Source organism: Zalophus californianus, chromosome 2, assembly GCF_009762305.2.
Source record: "Zalophus californianus isolate mZalCal1 chromosome 2, mZalCal1.pri.v2, whole genome shotgun sequence".
Lineage (NCBI taxonomy): Eukaryota > Metazoa > Chordata > Mammalia > Carnivora > Otariidae > Zalophus > Zalophus californianus.
Genome location: NC_045596.1, coordinates 8809211 through 8815226, shown reverse-complemented (window position 1 = coordinate 8815226; position 6016 = coordinate 8809211).

The window sequence follows — 6016 nt, the reverse complement described above, 5'->3', positions numbered from 1 at the left end:
ACTACATCTGTGTCTTTGGGACAAATACTCAGAAGTGCAATTGCTGGGTCACAGAGTAGCTCTATTTTTAACTTTTTGAGGTAACTCCACACTGTTTTCCAAAGTGACACTACAGATAAAGGGCTGGTATCCAAGATCTATAAAGAACTTCTCAAACTCAACACCCAAAAAATAAATAATCAAGTCAAAAAATGGGCAGACAACATGAACAGACACTTCTCTGAAGAAGAGATACACATGGCTAACAGACACATGAAAAAATGTTCATCATCATTAGCCATCAGGGAAATTCAAATCAAAACCACATTGAGATACCACCTTACACCAGTTAGAAGGGCAAAATTTGACAGGGCAAGAAAAAACAAATGTTGGAGAGGTTGTGGAGAAAGGGGAACCCTCTTAAAATGGCAAGTTTTATGTTATGTATGTTTTACCAAAATTCTAAAAAGCTGAGAAAAAAGACATCTGTGCTTGGAATGTGGGGGACTAATTTAAAAGAGGAGGAAGAGAATCAAGGAATGAATAAGTTTAAAAGGAGAAAGAGAATCAAAGAATGCAGTTAAAATGTAGAAAGCTCTTCATTCAGTCCTTGCAAACACCACAGTGTATTAGGAATTGCTTCCACACATAGAAATCAAGACCCAGAGATGTTCTAAAGCAGAGCTGGGAGAGAAGTTTTCTTCTTAGCACTAAATTAAGAAATGCATTTATTACCAAATTCATGCTCTTCTACCCCTCATTGCTCAATTTCAATGTTTAAATAAGCTTTGCTTTTCATTTCAAAGTCTCTGATATAGAGGTTTTTCCCAACTACGCATGAAAATTCTCATCAACAGGAATAGTAATAATTATTTTATTATAACAGAGCAATTATGCCATATATAGCAACAATTACAGTACCTGCATTAAAATAGTCATCATATCGTCTGAAATTTCTGACAGAAAAGACAAGATATTCTCCCACTTAAGTTTTAGTTATTCCACTATTTGTCACATTGACTATTAAATGGATACATTTTGATTTTTTAGATTAAATAACACTACAGACAATTAATTTTAAAAGAGGATTTTCCAAAAAAAAATCTGTAAATTCGAAAAAGGTCTATTGCATGGGATTTGTGTCAGCCTCATTATTCTTTTTGCAAACTCTTATAGTAAGTAAAAAAGAAGTCTTTGATACTTAAAGCCTCATAATAGAAGATCTGTAATGATAAGTATAATCAGAGGAAAACTATACTAGAACTGAAGTACCTTTGACAATGCTTAATCACATTGGGCAATTGAATGCATTTGTCCAGAGAGAATGAATTCCAAAGACTAAGATTTAGGCATTTTGGTATCATAAAAGAAGCCCACAAACTCCCTGATCAGTTAAAATATAATTGTCTTCAATATGCAATAATAATTGCCATAATTGGACGATGAAAGTAGAAGCAGGGCAATGCAGTATTAGAATAATTTTGATAGGAGCTTATTATATCTCAATAGTGCAGAAATATGTTTGATATTTATCTCTGAATGCCTAGAAGCAGTTTTAGCATTTGCACAGATCAGAATAATGATCAATCTCACAAAATAATTTTATTTTGTATAAAAAAAACCTACTTTAACAACTTTAATTCTGAAATATTTCTTTCAACAACATCGATTGGTTATGGTCATCTGTGTGCAATTCTCTCCACACACATTTATTATGAGTTTCATCTGTGGTATCTATTGTGCTTCAGAAAGATGAATAAACTGAAATTTTAGCATGGTGAGAAAAGGGGTAATAGTTTTAGAGTACTAAAGTCTTGGTTTTGCCACTTACTAATTCTACAACCTTATAAAAGTCCTGAAAATTTACTCAAAATAAATTTCTTCCTCTGTAAAAATGGGCATATAATTTATCTTTCACGGCTATCATGACAATTTCTCAGGGTAGTCCATATAAAGCGCTTGGCACAAATCCTGGAGCGTAATATATGCCCTTCAAGGTAACCCACCTCCTCTGTCTTGGCACAGAGGTGGTAACAATTGAAAATTTCAAATTGGTAGGGTTACTGAAGATATGCTGCGCTTCATGCATACCCATGCATTGCTTACTCACCAACAAATATTTATTGAACCTCCTCCGTGTGCTAGACCATGATCTAGATATTGGGGAAAATATCATCAAATAAGAAAATGTCCCCAATATCAAGTTTACATTCTAGTGTGCAGGATAATGAGCTAGTTGTTGATTATTAACAGCATACATTTTTATGGTACTTGCCATGTTCCAGGGATTGATCTAGACATTTAATGCATACTACTCATCATCTCATATTTGAGGAAACTGAGGTAGAGAAGTATCCCATAAACTACCCACATTGGTATGTGGCAGAGCTGGGATTCAAATCCTGTCAGATAGTTTTTCAAACACTGTCTTTTACTGCTGCTTCTTTGAACATGTAAAGAATTTAGGTTGGGTGTACATCAAAAACTAATGATGTAATATATGGTGATTAACATAACAATAAAAAATTAAAAATAAAGAATTTAGGTTGGGTGTTTAGTGGCACAGAGAGGTAGGAAATTTGGCAGGTGCCTGTCATTCACCACAAGCAACTGGATGTATTCAGAGTGTAATGGGAAGCTATTAGGTTTTAAGCAAGAGGCTGATGAAAACATCTTTATGTTTTATAAATTCAATCTAATGGTAATGGGGGGGTTCAAGGACAACTGGTGAGGAACTATGAAAAGAGTTCAGATTTGATTTTGGAAGTCCTGGTGGCAGTGATGAAAGCTCCGGTATATTGGTGGTGTTGGAGACAGGGAGAATTTGTTGATGGGGATCCATTTGGATGGTTATATAGAGAACCTGATGATGGGTTGAATGTGGAAGGAAGAGAGAGATCAAACTAACTCGATTTTTGTTTTGAGCAGCTGCACGGAAGGTGGTATTGTGACCTGCAGTGGAAAAGGAACCCGGGTGACGTAGCAAACAAGAGTTTTGTTTTAGACTTGTAGAGTTTGGCGTGGGTATCAAAAATCCACTTGAACACATAAATTGGGAATGTAGTGAAAAGTTAATGGTTAGTGATACAAATGTGAATGTATCATCATATGTCTTTAAAAATATGACATCAAGTAAGTGCTTATAGTGAGAAAATACAAAGAAAAGGAAGAAAATTGGGGGCCAAACTCTAAAGGTTTGGAAGTACTTATGGATTGAATCAGAGAGTGGAGCCAGTAGAGGAGACTGGAGAAGGGATGGCCAGAGAGGTCAGGGAAAACCCTAGGAAGCCGAGTGAACGGAAGCCAGAAGGACAGATGTGCCATTTCACTGCCCTAACAGTCACCTGATAAAGGGGGATTCTTATCACTCACAGTTTATAAGTAAAGAAAGAGAGGCTCCACATGGTTAATAGCTTGCCCAATGTCACACGTAGTGGGGTTATGATCCATCTTTTAGACGTGCTTTTATCTTTCGTTTATGAAATATGTATATGAATATATAGGAAAACTATACGTATGAATATAGCATACCGTGTTTATACAGTATAACATAATAATAGAGTATGTTAAGGTACTAAATATGTTCATCTATTTACATGTATATTCATATATATATGCTTCCTGTTAACTCTACAGATAATATTAGTAGTAGTACTCTAATCAAGATATATACAAAGCATTTGCAGATGATAATGAGGAAATTAATATTAATTGCTTTCTTTAAAATAACACAAAAAAGGTAATATTTTTCTTGAAACCTGACAAATAACTAGGAATTCCTCAGAGTGACCAAAATGGCAAGAAGAAGTGGCAAGCATTCTAGACAGAAAACCAGCAGAAGTAGAACAAACAAAGTCACCATGGAGAAAATACGTTGTATTAAGGTTTTGTGTGCCTGTGTTTTAAGTTTGTTTGTTTGTTTGTTTTTTTCCTGGAGTATGTGCACTATAGGAGCAGAAAACAGTGGCTGTGGAAAAGACTTTAAAGAAACATGACACCAGAGGTTTTTTTTTTTTTTTTTTTAACACAAATGAGTTTGCACTGGAATCTGTAGGCACAATAGGGAAACTTTTGCTTACAAACCAGAGTAGCATGTTAGATTAATCCAGGAGGAAAATAATGTTGATTTCAGGAGTAAATACGGTATTTTTGTTGGCTCATCACTCTTTCTTTGAGGAAAAGTCTGACTCCACTCTTAACTGGTTCTGGTGGTCATCATCCCTTCTTCACTTTGTCCAGAGGGATGGGTAATTGGCTCAGTTTGAGACATTTATAGTGCACCAACCCACTGGGCCCAGTGGTCAAGTGACGGGCTACCCATGTCCTTCTCTTTTGTAGTAGATAGCTCCTGGGAGAATGAAGCTCTCTTCACTACAACCACAAAGTTGAAACCAAGAGGAGCTAGAACTGTCAGTGATAGATCCCAAGTTGTCTGAAAGTGTGCAAAGACAAAGGCCTGTGCCATCAGTCTGGATCCTAGGACACTTTTCTTACCTCTATTTCACAGCTAAATACATGGTTAGTTTCCTTTTAAACCTGGAGTACATTTGGATCCCATCTACTAGACTGTAGAGGAAAAGCCTGGGAGCATACATTATCTGGTAATTATATCACTAATCCTGGTACGAAATGAGGAAGATATAACTATGAAAATAAAAACGTAATGCCAAAGGAATAGATTTGTGACCTTTTGGAAAGAACAGATGTTCAACTTAATTTAACACAAAGAACATGGGCGTATTTAGAATCACTGTCTTGTTGAAAACGGAATGGTTGTTGATATAACCGTCCATAGGTAAGAATGACACACCTTCGGTATGACAAAAGTGGAGCAGTGAGATGAAGAAATGGTTTATTTAAGTGTTTAAAAGTGAGTATTGTCTGGTGCTCATGGAATCTGAGGGGTGTGCAGAGGAAGGCATAAGTCTAACCAGTGAAAAGGCAGAAACAATGGTATGCAGTGTAAAGCAATGTCTGGGCTAGACTGCACATTTGGGAATTGTTAGCAATTGACCTGAGAGCCAGGAAGTTTGGCAAATATTTTTAGAGAAAGAAAGAAAGAACGATGCAGGGAAAGAGTCATACAGCTCTATTGCATGCTCTTTGAAAATGGAGTTCAGTTCTCTTGATTGGTGCATGCTCCCACAGTGGCACATTGTGGTTCATGAACAAGTGAGTTATTGTGTAAGGTGTGGAGCTAGGCACATCATTTGTAGTGCGCTTAAAGCCTCCCCAAATGCTCTGAGGTGGGTTTCCATTTCTATCTCCATTTCACAAGTAAGGGGAGTAATAAGATCAATTGCAGTCTAAAATTAATAAAACTCTGGAGTTTTATGATTCTGTATCCAGATCTATGTGTGTACGTTTAATAAAAAAAAAGATGTCTGTACCAAAAATTCTTAGATATGTATCTCTACATTTTAAAACTATACGATATTTTTTATTTATTTAAATTCAGTTAGCCAAGGTATACTAGTACATCATTGGTTTTTGAGATAATGTTCAATGATTCATCAGTTCAGTATAACACCCAGTGCTCATCACATCACGTGTCCTCCTTAATGCCCATCACCCAGTTACCCCATTCCCCCACCACCTCCTCTCCAGCAACCCTCAGTTTGTTTCCCAGAGTCAAGTCTCATATGGTTTGTCTCCCTCTCTTTTTTTATTTATTTTTATTTTTTTAAAGATTTTATTTATTTATTTGAGAGAGAGAATGAGATAGAGAGCACATGAGAGGGGGGAGGGTCAGAGGGAGAAGCAGACTCCCTGCTGAGCAGGGAGCCCGATGCGGGACTCGATCCCGGGACTCCAGGATCATGACCTGAGCCGAAGGCAGTTGCCCAACCAACTGAGCCACCCAGGCGCCCTGTCTCCCTCTCTGATTTCTTCCCATTTAGTTTCCACCCACCCCATTGTCCTCTGTACTATAAAAATAAATAAAATAAAATAAAATAACTATAAGATTATTTCAAGATCTTTTTTTTTTTTTTTACATATACAAGTGCATAAAGTCCCATGGAGACAGTTTGGCTGT